The 15,323-nt window shown below is 42.9% G+C and overlaps 1 long non-coding RNA gene across 3 annotated transcripts; it reads left to right on the top strand.

The window, feature by feature from the left end:
• The first annotated feature begins 6 nt into the window (after positions 1-6).
• Positions 7-13,487, top strand: LOC109323556. 3 transcript variants are annotated; one of them, XR_002104692.1, is made up of 4 exons: positions 7-182; positions 9,716-9,838; positions 12,159-12,290; positions 12,432-13,487. It is a non-coding gene; the product is annotated as an uncharacterized LOC109323556 (long non-coding RNA). The 3 variants fall into 3 exon arrangements; XR_002104694.1 differs by lacking the exon at positions 9,716-9,838 and having other exon boundaries at positions 7-723; XR_002104693.1 differs by lacking the exon at positions 9,716-9,838.
• Positions 13,488-15,323: the final 1,836 nt, after the last annotated feature.

The raw sequence follows: 15,323 nt of genomic DNA on the forward strand, positions 1-15,323 counted from the left end.
GGGGCGGGGCCTCCGCGCCTCGGCTGCCTGCGCCGGGCCCGGACCCGGGCCCGGGCCCGGGGAGGCAGTGCTGGCAGCAGCCCGGGAAGAGTCCCGGAGGAAGCGGGACCCCGCAACAACCCCCAACCTAGCGAGAGCGGTGAAAGCAGCAGTGCATCCAGTTTGCATCAGAATCCTACAGGGTTTGTTTTTTATTGCTTTGGAAATGTTTTCGTGGTCCAGGTCAAATTCGCCAGATCAGTTCTGAGTCCTTGTGACTGAGCAAAGCTGAGTCCTTTAAACGCCGGATGTGGCGCTGCAACCGGCAAGTGTCCACCACCAAAGACTGGGGATTGAGATGCTTCCAAATCCACGGCAGGCCTAAAGCCAGAGGCGTGGGGTTCAGATGCCCCCTGAGTCTCAGTTGCCCTTAGCCAACGGCCGCAGGAGCAAACTAGGGAGGAGTCTCCCATTTCCATGAAGTCGGCATGTCGCCGAGATCCTCCCACCGGAAGCTAACTGAGGCTCTCCTAGGGAGTTCTGTCCACATCTGAGCAGGGGTGCACCCTCCACTACACTGCCATTGAAATCCATTTTGGCTTGGGTATTTGATAGACATCAGGGGGCTGGAAGGGACCTCGGGAGATCATCGAGTCCAGCCCCCTGCTGGGTATCAGACCAGTGCAGTACTGCGCTTGATCATATAGGTCTGGTGTCACGAAAACGCTCAGGCACAGCTTTAAGGTACATTTAAAATTAAGCGGGCTTCTTTCATCAGGGTGCTTTCCTGGTAAGAGTGGTACTAATTAATAGCAAGGGTAGCAGTAGCAGGGCTAATGAAGCATGTCTCGGCCAGGTACAACTTCCCAAGAAAAAGAAAAACCTTAATATTTGCTTTCATGTGTTTCAATCCTTTGGTCAGAATAAAATAGTACTGGGTGTTACAGTCTGACTTCACAGCTCTGCACAAGCATAAATAGGCCAGACCTATTCAGTTTAGGCGCTTTGGGGGGTGGGGGAGGAGTACAAAATACTAAATGGGGAAAAGAAAGTCAGTAGAGATTTATTACTGATTCTATTTCACAATCCAAGAACTAGGGGCCACAAAATGAAACTGATAGGTAGTAAGTTGAAAACTAACAAAATAAAGTTCTTTTTATGCAGCTTGCCATTAAGGTGTGGAACTTATTGCCACCAGATGTTTTGGAAGCTGACAGTTTAGCCAGATTCAAAAAGGGATTGGACAAATTCTTGGAGGAAAGGGTGTCCGTAGGTGTTGAGCATGGGAGACAGGGGTACAGTCTCTGAATTAGAACTTCCTAGACCTTAAGTGGTGGAGGTTGCAAGTGAGAGAGGAACAGTGGGAGGAAAAAAACCCTGCTCATTCCTAGTTTGCTCTCCCTTTCAGCCTCTACTTTCTGCCACTGTGTGACGTACAATACTGGCCAAGATGGTCTGACCCAGTAAATGGCAGATATTATGTTCTTAATTAATAATGTTACATTGTGGCTCTTATGAATAATTTATTCACATTCTGCAATCTTATTAAAGTCATTATACATTGGTTGGCCTTTCATTTACTCTCTTGGATGGCCTGTTCAAACCTTGGGACCAGACCTGCAGTGACTTGCTTTTCTTCCTTAATTGTCCAGGGGGTAAAGCCTTGTCTCTGCTACTAGTGTCCTAGTCAGCAAAACAGACAGTGGGCTACAGTGGTACAGTAATGTGCTGCTGACTCTAGTTAGGAGTAGGACTGTGTGAAGCTTCAGTAGCCGATTTGATTCAGAGGAGATTTGGCCCGTTTCAGAGGCCGAATCTCCAAATCAGTTTGGAGGCTTCCAGTTTGATTTGAAAAAGGTTCGGTGCCAATTTGGAGATTCGGCCGTAGACTAAACAGGCAGCAGTCCTCACCACACTGGACACAACTGCCTCCAGCTGTTAAGTCTGTTGCGGTGGGCAGAGGGGGAGGGAGGCAGATCAACACCCCCACAGGAAAGGAGGGATTGGGGTTGGGGCTGGGGCTAGGACAAGCTGCCCAGCCGAGGCAGGGGGCACGGGACTCAGGGAGAGGGGCTCCCGCCACTGCCAGCTGCCGCGTGCTTCTGGTCCAGGAGGGCGTGGGTGCGGGCGCAGGCATGGGGGCACAGTTAGGCCGAGCTGTGCTCTGGGAGGCTAGTTCCAACTGACCACTGCCAGGCTGTGCTCCATGGGGCGGGTGGAGCCAGGGCTGTGCTCTGGGCGGCTAGGCCCAGCCACAGCCTGGAGTGCAGCCCTGGCTCTGCTCACCACGCAGAGCTCAGTGGAGCACTCCTGCCTGGCCCCTCCCTGATCTGGGTGCATGTGCCCAGCCCCATGCCCTGACACTGCTTGCCCAGCCGAGATGAAGCCACAGTTTGTCCGAGAGGTGTGGTGAGGGTGGGCGAGTGGTGGGAGGGCACTCCCAGCGCCTTTTGGAGCCCAGCCCAGCCCAGCCCACCCTGCACAGATCTGGGGGCATACGTCCACTTCCATGCCCCCCTGAACTGGTGGCGTGCAGTGGCGGGAGCCCCTCTCACTGAGTCCTGTGCCCCCCCGCCCCAACTTGGCAGCTTGTCCCAGCCCCAATCCCTTCCTTGCTGTGGGGGCACTGATCTCCCCTACACACCTCTTCTCTCCCCTCTCCGCCCACCACAACAGACTTACCAGCTGGAGGCACTGTGTCCAGCGTGGTGAGGACTGCTGCCTGTTTAGTCTATGGCCGAATCTCCAAATTGGCACCAAATCTTTGGGGCCAGATCAAATCGGGACAGTGATTCGAATCACCAAATTGAATCATTCTCCCTCTGAATTGGCCGAATGTCAATCAAATACTTGCTGCTTTGTACAGGCCTAGTTAGGAGAGTGCAGAGATAGGATTGGAGTTCTTTTAAAAAAACATCTTGTGTGGGATGCTCTTAAAGTCATTCAGCAATGCACCATGCTTTATCTGTGATTGTGTTTTTGTGGCTCAATCCAACATTATTTAGTTGAGAGCCAGCTGCTAATGTCTGCCTAAGCCTGAATGTGGTTTACTAAACTCTTGAGACATTAAAATTGAGAGACTGGGAGAGCGTAGTTACTGTCACATACCTGAATTGTTCTTTAATGATAGTGTTGACAAATATTGTCTTTAGTGGGAATACTCATGCAGGTGACATTTATTCATAAGGAAGAATTACAGAAATCTGATCTTTAATTGTGATGTGACACATTGATTCCTGAACCTAGGGCTAAATGATTCTCTCATCAAAATGATCCACAGAACGGAGCTATTGGTTCCATCAGATTTTTACCAAAAGAGAAAAACTGTCCACTGAAATTTAACTTCATCCAGCCTCCACAGGTTTATGTCTAGAGACTGTCTGTCAGCTTGTTGTAGATTCAGCTCATCTCAGGTAGTGAGGTAGAAGGACTGTAAGGCCTATATCATATTTACTAAAGGGCTCTTGGGGATTCAGATAAGAGAAACTGGGAAATATCATTTATTTTCACCAGAAGTTTTTCAGTACTTGATCACTTTTTTGAAATTTTAGATCAATGTTTTTCATTACTGAATTGTGTGACTGAAGGACTAGCATCTTCCTACTCTGGAAGGACATACATTCTCTGAGAGTTAAGCATCAAGAATCATGTTGCTAGCTAACTACTTTCAAGGAGAAACCGACAGCTGAGAAAAGATTTTAAATACAAAATAAGTGGATTGCTGCAAATTATACACAGAAAACAAATTAACCCCAAAACAATTCTCACCATTTATAAGGGTAGTGATGGTAATAGGGACCTTGGAAATACAATACATAATCCTCCAAGCAGAATTATGGATGGAATGCCTTACCTACACATTAAACCAATCATCACTGTCAGACTAGAACATCTGTTTTTCAGTGACAAGGAACAAAGAGATAAGGAAGCAGTCACATCAACTTCCATGACCTTTGGTGTTTTTCTTAAAGCCTAAGCTCCTAGACTCATATGACTGTGTTAAAATCTTATTTTTTATTGTAAAAGGAAATTTCCAATCCTTGTGGCTACAAAGGCCATTTTGAAAATATTATCTGATTATAACTCAAGGGATGGAAACTAGAAGCAAGTAACATGAACCCAAGGCATATTCTTATAGGTCTAACATCCCTTGAAATCATTGGGTGTAACAGACACGCACTTGGTGTATCTACATGGGATACTTTACTGTGCATTAGACTATTCTAATTAGTCTAAATAATCCAATGTAATCTAATTAGTCTAATGCTCAGTAAAGCATCACTGTCTACATGTGTGCTGGAGTTGTGCATTAAATTAGTCTAGTGTACCGTTTGCTGGTACCAACAAATAAAGGTACTAGACAAACGGCACATTAGGTAATGCACAGTAGTGCATGTGTAAATGCTGACTAGGAGCAATTTTGCTTCTAGTCAGCCCAGGCAGCAGGGGCCACTGTTGCCTGTCTAAGCCCCTGTGCTGGGGGAGCTGTGCCTGCTGCAGGGACAGCTATCTCCTGGCCCTGTGCACATGTGCATGGGTCTGGGAGAGCTGTGTTGGGTGTAGTGAAGCTATCTCCCAACCATGTGGTAATCGTCAGGATGGGTCCCAATCTCCATGTGGCTGGGAAAGCTATGCTGGCTGCAGGGGCAGCTGCCTCCCTACCGTGTGGGGATCTGGGATGATCCCCATGTGATGGGGAAACAGCTGCCCCTGTAGCAGGCACAACTCTCCTGGCCCCATGCGCATCGGGATGGGCCTTTGTGCCCCCTGCTAGCCCCCAGGCTGGTACCTGGGGGAGCCTAGAGATCCCCCTGGCTGCTGCAGGGAGGCAAAGAAGGGTAAGAGCAGCTCTGGACTGAGCTGCCTCATTGGGCACAAATCTGTACCCACAGTACAGATGTATTCCTGGCCACATCTTACTGCACCTTATTTTACTGCACAGTAATTTTATTATGCATTAATTGCACACGTAGATGCACAGACTGATGACTAACAGCTATGCTCCTTTGGGGAACTAGATAGCTAAAGCAGTAGCAGTCACCACCCAGAACATAGGCACATGTGGATAGAGAGGATTTGCTGGGCATTATTTGGCAGTGGTATTTACATCTGTCTGTGAGAGAAGAAAGAGAAGAAGCAGAGCGGCTGAGAGAATCAGCAGGAAGCCAAAGACATGAAATAAGCATTGGGAAGTTGGCTCATAGAAAACCCTAAAAAGAGAATTATTGGGCTCGGAGTTGGGAGCAAATCAACTCTCCTGCTGTTTGATTTCCCTTAATGCAGGATGAGTGGAACTGTGTACATTCTTCCTAAATACATAGGCTCTCCTCAGAATGATAAATGACTCCAACACCAGTTTCTGCCCCTAACCAAGTAATCTATTGGACCTCATAATTGTGCCAACTACAAAAGTCAGAAAGGGGTAACAATATTAGTTTGCTTTTAAAGACAGCCTCCTTGTTATTGAGGCCAGACTCATGACATTCAAATGCTGGCAATACCAGTAGAGCTATGTCAGCAGGGAAAACAGCAGAGTGAGAAGTAAATTAGTCCTGGCTGCAAGGGGAAGAAGAGAGGAAAAGTCAGTGTACAGAACAGAGGAATAAAAACATGAGCTCTGGGAGGAGACAGAAGGCATGGAGAGGAGAGGCAGCAATTTCAGAGCATGGATAATGGAAAGAAGAAGACAACTAATTTTATATGGTGGGATTATAATTCCAAAAGGTTCTGATTATGTTACCAGTTAAAAAAAATAAAGATCATTTGGTTGATGCAGTCACCAGAACATTTTGCTGGATTTAGTCTCAGAGAATACTGTTGCCCACACTCATAGTTATAATCTAGCATCCATACCCTCTATTTAGTTAGACAGAAAAGTTATTCTTTGGTACAGTATGATAGAAAATGGCCTTACACTGTGGAAAGTGTGAAGAATACTTGAATGGGTTGCTGGTAACCAGTTAATATGGCTGTACTGTGCTCATTACCCAAGTTAGCTTTGACAGAGTATGCAAAAAAAACCAGTTTTGTATCAGAGCTTGTTGATTTCTACAGTCCCACTTTCTGCGATGTAGACATAATATAAAATATAAGGTACTAAGTGGCATCAAATGCCACCTCATAAGAGTGCTTAGCAACATGTGCGAATGAGGCTATAGTAACTCATTGCTTAGCATCACCTCAGGAGGTTATTCATTTTTTTGGATCTACCTTTAGGTATTTGTCCAAATATTGGCAACAAAATTACATCAGTGGAAAACCTAAAAAAAGTAGCAAGGTTCATCTTTTCACTCCCACAAAACTAGAGTGCAAGTTTTGTAGCCATTTTCCTTATGATGACTAGTGAGATTCACTTGCATTGGTGTCAACTGAATAAAAGTGTTCACAATAAGCTATCCTATACCCAATTTAGCAGCACAAAATACTGGGTCATCTTTCTAACTCATTTGAAATCAGTGGAATTGAAACAGGATTGAAGCTGGCTCATGAACTTTTGGATTTCTTTTTATGTCTTACATTGAGGCAGGGGTTAAAAGAATGACCCATCTGAATAACAAAGCATGTGACATCCTACAGCTCCTATAGATGGAAAAGCAAGACAGGTTGTAGTATAGCTCCACCTCACTTGTGCTACCATATTGGCAAACTCTTTTGGTGCTTCCTTGCTGATTATTACTTACCACTTAACTGTTTACAGAGCACTCATTCCATGATCGAACTCCTGATAGAGTTACAACATATTCTGAAAGAGGGATATTTATCACTCTTACAGCAGCAATTGCATGCTCAATTGCTGACAAATCGGGGCCTTGGTCATAAACAAGAAGCAGTTCTGTATTAGGAAAACTCAGAGATTTGTTTTTGGTAGCATAATCTTTCAGCCCTATTCAACACTTCCCTCTGCATCATCTGTGTTGCACTATTTATGCTTGACCACTTGGCAGGTAAGGAGGCAGAGCAACACAGAACATTGCTTGGAGTCACCTGCTAACAGTATAAACATAATAATGTTTACATCTCACAAGTGAAAAATAAATATTAAACCTGCTTTTGTTTAGAAACTTTTTATAAATGTAATGCGTTCAAGCATTGCACATAAATCAGCCCCATGTATTTAGGTCCAGTTTTAGGCAAACAGCTGTTGCTTTGAACGTTAAGTCAGTAACTACCTTGCCCTTACAAAGATCAGAACAGAAAATCAAATAATCAAGGAAGCAACCCAAAGGGTTAAATGCATTAAAAATACTAAAATAAACACTAACTGAAAAAAATGACTCAGTATTTTTATTGCAAGCACAAAACTGCTGCGAGCACAAATGTCAAACCTGTAGGGCCCTGACTGTAGGTTGATCATGCATTTAAGTAAAGTGCAAGTATTATGATTCCTTTATAGGAAAAAATGTAGACGTATCATCAGTAATACAATATACCTGCTCCATATGCTTTTCTTTAACCATTCTATAGTAGCATGGAAGATATAACCCTGAGAAGAGACAAAAGTGGATTATGTTTGTTCCACCTGGAGTCTGGGCCTGCTCACAGCTGAAGTAGCCTTTGGCATAAGTTAGGGAAACTCTAAGGGCTTCCCTAGTTTCCAGTGGCTTTTATGATAACCTACTAGGGCTGCTCTCCAGCCTAGAGCAACCTGGCATCTCTGTAGTGCTGAAATGCTACAGAAATGTCCTCTTTCACCCAGACTCAGCCCATTCTACCCTACTTCTCTTCCAGGATGTACCTTATCTTGGAGGTTGTGTTAAGGGCAACATAAGCCTACATTCAGAAATTGTGTCATTTGTGCACCAGACGAATGGTTCTTATGATAGAACAATATATGGGATATCATTTTCCATGGATTTCCCTTTCCGCCCCACCAAAGAAGGATTAGCCAGAAGGGACTTTTCTATACTAGAACTGAAACAGTGTTAGCAGCAGCAGCTCTGTGTCGGGAGCCTCCTGTCAGCCAGTTGGTTAGCAAAGCTTTCTTGAGTAGTACACATTGGGCTTATGATGTTCTTCTCATTTTTGTTATAAAACTATCCTCCAGACATCTCTGGGGGGGATCTATAATGATTTGGCTAGTATGGATCTTGGGCTCTCCCTTTTCAGGGAAAATATACCGTAGCTTCTGAGTGAAGCTGCTAGGGACAAGAGTATAAACATCATAGCCATAAGCAGAGCTTCAGATGTAGTGGGGGGAAAAACAGCCCATGTGTTTGCTAGAACAGGATTATTATTGATCCCTGAGGCCTATGTATACCATGGATTGCAGACTCATCTGTATAGAAATCCATTATGATACTTTTAAAAGGGACTCTTACATAGTGCAGCTCCATGATACTTTTCCCTTATGTATTGAATTTTTCCTCGATTTTGTTTCAAAATGTGGGTATAATGCTCTTTCATGTCATGAAGTCTAACAGCATCTTCTGATCACCCTGACAGCAATTCTGGTTTTCTCTTAGCTGCTCTACTGGATGAAAGCTCATGAAAAGTTTGAAATGAGATTTCTGCAGAGTTAATCTTCCTTTCCCCCATATGTTGGTTCCTGCTAAGAACCATTTTTCACCTGTTTAGTCACACATTCATTATTGTGCTAAAAAGCATTTCAAATCTATAGTGACAAAAGCACCACAGTAGGCACACAACAAGGACTTTTATCCGTCTCACAAAGATCTCTTTGGAATAAAATCAATATCAGAGATGTTCAGGTTTCTTACCCAGTAAGAATCCACATCTGATAATTGGTGCTAAATCGTAAGTGGTACATGGGTTTTTCACATCCCTGGTGATACTTTTGTTTTCATGAAGTATTGAGAAAGAAGGATTTTTTTTAACAATCTACACATAGTAACAGTGATCCAGCTATGTAATTCAAGTACCACAGTGTAGAAACCATCTGGGGCTCCATGAAGTGTATCTGGAGAAAACTAAAGAAACAGCAGACGTTTGTCTACTGACCTTCCTGAGCTGGAGAAGACTGAGAAGCAGTAGAGGAATTTGCCTGCTTTCTTTCCTAGGCTGAGAGCCAGGGTAACACTGGAGAAAGACTTACCTAGGGAGCTCTGAGCCAGAGTTAGAGTAGGATGAGTCATCAGTCCAGAGGGTCACAAGACATCATTTTGGTGGCCAGTGACTGCTGTCCTGGCAGGAAGCTGACCACATCCCAAACACAACCTTAACACCAGCAGGGCATATATTAACATACTTGTGGACTGTCCTGTTATTTATACCCTGTTCCTATTATCTACATCTGGCTTCTGGCCCAAGCTACCATAGATGGCCACTTGTGGCCTGGTTTCTTAGACTTCCTTAGAGGAGGAGTAGCCCTCAACCAGGTGAAGAAAGAGCTCCACATTAAAGAAGCTCCCTCTAGGAAAAACAAGGACTGCTGTGGCTTTTGACAAAGAGGACTGAAGAGCACTAGAAGTGGAGGGACTGGAATATGAGGACTTTGAAGGCTAAGTGGGCAATAACAACTCTTTCCATGGCTAAGCAGAAAAATGGCATCCCTGTAAAACTGACTTCAAGAGATACTGCTTGGGCAGCAAAATAAACTTGTTCCTGAGCAGATTACTTCTCCAGACCCTTTTACTTACACCAAACCTCCAGCCTGTTAAGCTAAGTACAGACAGTCAAAAAAAACCTGAGGCTGAATCAATTAAATCCTGGCAAGTTAGTTTAAGATGTGTAGATTGAACCAATAAGCAAGTGAACAGACATTTACTTTTGATTCCAGAAATGCAGCCTCATGCCTGCAGTGGCCCAGGCTAGAGGCCAGGAGGTGTTAGAGAACACCTTCCTGCTCAGCTGGAGAAGACAGCTTGAGCCAAGGCCAGCCCGCCCACCCTGCAAAGGATGGGTTTGTGGGGGAAGTGACAAGCATCCTGGGATACTGGGGGACTGAGTTAACTTGAATCCGGAGGGGATTTGGGACAGAAGTTCAGTAAACCAATTTAATCTACATCAGTTAAGTCTGATCCTACATCCATCCAGGTTTATCTTAAACTGGTTTTGGCTATTTTTGAAAGTGGTTTTTGCGCACTTAACTTCTGTTGCATTACAGATTTAAACTGGTTTCTGATCACTTATACTGGTTTATGTGTATTTTCTGTCCCTAGCCGTACAGTCTAAGAAGGTTTCTTTCTTGTTAGTTTCTAAGGGCCACAAAACTGGCATTTATTTTCACAATGCAAATACGTTACATTGGTTTGTTACAGAACTTACTTTGGAAGTCATTCAATAATCCTGGATATTATTGAATGACTTGTTAATTGGCTGACATTGGTAGCAAAGTTCTAGTTTGACATATTCCAATATGGGATCTTTCAGAGAATAAATTGGAATTAATAGACCATGGCTTTGATCTTCAAGGTTTGTGAGCAATGCCTTAACTGAGGCAAAAAAAAAATGCTGGATGTAGTTTAAGAATGTCTGTAGGTAGACAAGTCCTGCTCTGTAGCCAAGTGGCCCTTCATGGGTAAAACTGGTCAAGTTTTTTGACAGAACAGTTTTTAAATGGAAAATGCTGTCTTGTCAGGACTGAAATATTTAATAAGAACTTCTTGAATTCAGCAGAAATATTTCAAGATTTCATTTGGACAAGGTCAAAACAATACATTTAGACTTGCTTTTACAAAATTGTTTTGACTTTTAAAATCAGTGTTACCTCCCTGTAACAAAGAATCAGGTTTTTGTCCTCTTGCTCTCCTGGCAAGATGCCCTGTGGGCAGTCTAGTCAAGGTGAGGATTCTGTAATTAGGGTGAGTGTCATAAGCCTTGCCTTCTGAGATGCATGGTGCCTTTTGGTACCATGCTCACTGTGACGTCCCTGTAGGTCTATGGGCTCTACCATTCTGGCTGTATGTCTTGTGAGTGGTCTAGTCAGTGTGACAACCCTACAGTTAGGGGGCTGTCATAGATTTCTCCCTTGTAGGGTACAAATTGCCCTTTGCTTTTTGAACAGCGTGATGTCCCTGTAATGTGGGTTAAGCTCTGCACTTTCCCTTCCCCTCTCCTGCTTCACACCACACTTCTTTAGCTTAGTAATTGGATTGACCAGTTTGTATAACTGGGGCATTAGTTGCATGCCTTCCTGAAGTACAGGTAAGTAAGTCCACTTTGAATACAGGGGACTCACAAGGCTTGAAGCTCTGCCTGTTATCCTCTTGGCCAGGGATGGGCAATTATTTTGAGCAGAGGGCCACTTACTGAGTCTTGGCAAGCCAACAAGCGCCGCATGACAGGCACCCAGGGGCAAATAAATACGAATTTTCTAAATTTTTTAGGGGCCCTGCAGGCCGGATAAAATGGCCTGGTGAGCCGCATTCAGCCCGCAGGCCACATTTTGCCCACCCCTGCTCTTGGCATATGCTACTTCAGCTATCTAGTTGGACTGAGCATCCTATAGATAGGGTACAGGTCCCATCAGCATCTAAGTATTGTGTCTGTAAGAACATGTGGACGGAGCCCTGACCTTGCGTTCTCCATTATGAAAGTTCAGGATTTCTGCAGGCAAGCTTCCTGGTTTCTACCTCACCATTTTGTTTTGTTTTCTGAGGCAGAGATTTTGCAGCAGTTGTTGCTAAGTTCCAAGAGAGGCCCCTCTGCCAGTTTTGGGACAAATGACAATCATTTGTCATTGACTTGAAAAATACATACCCATTAATGTCATGCTGCCCATAATCATCTAAAGTCTGATGGCTTTTGGATTAGGAATTTTGAGCCATGAGATATAACAGTTTTTCTAAGGACAATGAGGTTTTTTTTAACTTTTGAGGAGAAAGGATTTGATTATGCTGCCTGCTATTTTATTTCCTTAGTATTGTGATATTTTAAATAGTATGTGAGAATTAGGGTTTTTTTATTTTGTTTTTTAACACTTGTAACACCTTCACTCGGTATCTAAGGGTTCTGGCCAAGTTTACTTCTCTGCCTACAATGAATATGTAATCCTTCGGCTTTTTCTTCCAGTTTATTGTTGTTTTCCAGCATTTTGCTTGTTAGTAACTTTTATAGGAAAACACGTTGTAAAGTAAATTTAATTAAACAGTCTTTTCATTCTGACCATTTTTAAGAATCTGTTTTGCTTCATCTAATCTTATAAACTGTCTGTTGGTATTTTTATTGCAATTTTAAAATTTAATTGGAATTTTTCTGAGTCTGTTGTGTACTTTTTTCAGCCTCTAGAGAATAATTGAACAAGAAGAAAGCATCCAGCTAAAAAGAAAATAAAGAGAAAGACAAGGAATTGTGGGCAAGGAGAGAAGATTTACATGCTGAAGTGTAAAACTTCAATTACGTATTTCTTATATGTATAAGTCATATAACAGTTTCATGGTAAATAACAATTAAGCTTAAGTAATACATTAATACATTTTCTTAAGCAATGTTAAATACTCCTTATTTATCTTGTGAACAATATTGTAATGAAAACCACTTCCTTGTTTCTTCAGGTTTATCTGATGTTCATCATGCCAAGTTAAGTGCTTTGGAAGGATAAATATAAATTACTAGCATCTGACTCATGAAACCAATGAATATTAAAGCCAAGATGCAACAAACAGCCTAACTCAGTTATTTGTGGCATATTAAGAGAAAGTTGCAATTCATAACAACTGATGACTGAAAAACAGTTCCTTCTGTAACTTTTTACCGTCACTATAACTACTTCTGCTAGAAGCTTGTGTGATTTCTCAATAAAATGTATCTTATATGCTGATTACTAAAGCATTCTCTGTGTCATACACTCACATTCTGGTAGAAAAAAGGGGCATGTGTTTTTGGTTTAATTTATGAAATTTAATCTTTGCCATTCCTTCCTAGTCAATTGCTCGGGAAACTGGGCTTTATATTTATCAAGTAGTTTTTCTGACAGTGGTAAATCTTTGCCTACAGTAAATTGTTCAAAGCTGAAGAACCATTAAACCATTAAGAACCCCATAAAATGAAGATGTATGATGGCCATCTTGAAGAGGCTTTTTCAAAATCAAGGGCCTAGGGGAACGCAGCTGTTCTCCTCTGTCTTAGCCCTCTACTTTTGATACCAATGCAATGCTATGAATATAATGTCATGTGAAACTGAACTCAATTTCTAATCGTCTTCAGATGCTGGTCAGTTGGAAAAGATCAACAGAACTGGAGAATTACATTCTAAATGTTGTTTCAAATATAAGTAGTTTATTTTACCTAGGCCACTACTTGGCTTTATCTAACATTTTCCAGAAATATTTAAAAAATATTTCTGAAGGTGGTTTAAGACCATTCATTTTTCAACTGTATACGTAAGGTATACTTCTACTCTTACTAAGATTTTTTTTTCTTGCTTGCTACTTAGGAACCGTAAATGCGTAATGCTATACCATAACTATTTATGACTCTTGATAAATAATTATTTCCTATTGGAAGCTGCATTTTAAAGGGAAGGACTTGTTCATATTTTAGATAATGCATATTTTAATATTTTTAAATCTCTATATTACAAACCTGTAATAAAAGAGAGCAAAACTAAATGTTTGTTTGCATACTAGCAGTTGGCATTGTTGGTATGCCTTCCTAACTTTGTAGCTCTCAATTATCAACTGTACCTCACCTGTCTCACCAAGTTGCTTTGAACATGGAATGTTAACTCCCAATGAATTGTGTATATGCATACCTTTTCATAACGTGTATTTTATTATAAGTAGTGACAGTGGCATTCTACAGTCTTGTTTAAGTGATATTTTTAAATCTATAACTTTTGGATGCTTGAGAGTGAGGATTGTATGGAAGTTTTGTTAGCATCTCTGTCAAATGTTAATACTGTGAATATAAAACTGTAGTGTATTGTGACTACTTTTTGAGAGATGGTATGAAAACTGGGTACGTTGGTGTGAATGGTTGAAAAATACAAATAGTTTTGTCTGTGTACATGATTTTAGTTGTGTATATGGCAACGTGGAGTTTGCCTGGGGCCGTGGCTACGATGTGACGGTTGACACGCTCATCATGGGAACGCTTGGAGCCTGGGATCCCAGCAATGAGAGTGTGTTGTGTGCCTGCCGTGTCTCCTGCCACTATGCCAACCTGATGCGCTGCCTCATGGTGTCTGACACCATCCGTTGGTCCCGCAACATCTACATGGAACACATCACGGGCCACCGCCAGTACTCCGACCCCACCAGGCGAACCGCTGCCGGATTGGACCCGGAGGGGACTGCCTGACCCCCGCTCTGTACCAGATGGACCTTCACTTTGGGAGGATTCTTTAGCAACAGATGACCCAGCTCCACCCAAAGAGGACCACTGCAATGAGACTCTATATGGACCAAGACGCTTTCTTTAAACTACTTCCTCCACCATTGCGGACCATTGTAATGGGCTTGTGTGTTTCTCTCTCAGCATCGGGAACTCCCTCCCTCCCCTTCCGCCTTCCTCCCTCCCCCACCCCTGGGCTTAGTTGGCTAACATTGTATCTCCTGTAACCTAGTTGTGTTCCCCTCCTCACCCCCATCCCTCTAATGTTAGTCCCTTGCTTGGGTGATACGTATTTCCCTACCAGCTTTGTCATCTTTTTTGGATTCACAATCCTAGACATCTACTAATAAAAGTCAATCTGTTTAATTGGTGTGAAAGTTAATATAGGATGAGTGTATATATTTTGTGAAGTCTTAATTTCAAGTCTCAATTTCTAGTCAGAGCCTCCTTGCTTATGCCAGTTCTTCCTATCCTACATTATTCTAAGCCCTGAGATGAAGAGAATCAAAGAATTCAAATATTCTGAGGGATATTCAAGAGTTTAACATCTCGACAGGCCCCTGAGAGTTTCATAGAATTTTCATAGACACTAGGGCTGGAAGGTACCTTGGAAGATCATAAAGTCCAGCCCCCTACCCAGGAGCAAGACGTCAGCTAGGGTCAAAGGATCCCAGCAAGATAAGCATCCAAATATTTCTTAAAAGAGTCCAGAGTAGGTGCTTGCACCTCCTCTAGAAGGAGTCTATTCCAGGCCCGGGGGGCTTGGGCAGTAAAGAAGTTTTTCCTTATGTCCAGCCTAAAATGGTCTTGGAGGAGTTTGTGACCATTGGACCTTGTCATCCATTGGGGTGCTCTGGTGAACTGGCATTCCCCTAGATTCTGATATAGGCTGCCACCAGGTCCACCCTGAGTCTGCACTTTTCCAGGGTGAAGAGTCCCATGGCTCTCAGTCTTTCATCATAAGGCCTGGTTTCCTGATCTGATCATGGGCGTGGCTCTTCTCTGGACTCTCTCAAGCTTCTCCACATCCTTCTTGAATTGTGGAGCCCAGAATTGGACGCAGTATTCCAGCTGCAGCCTCACCAAGGCCAAGTACAGCAGAAGGATGACAT

This window comes from Crocodylus porosus, unplaced genomic scaffold, assembly GCF_001723895.1.
Source record: "Crocodylus porosus isolate Cpor-Errol unplaced genomic scaffold, CroPor_comp1, whole genome shotgun sequence".
Classification (NCBI taxonomy): domain Eukaryota; kingdom Metazoa; phylum Chordata; order Crocodylia; family Crocodylidae; genus Crocodylus; species Crocodylus porosus.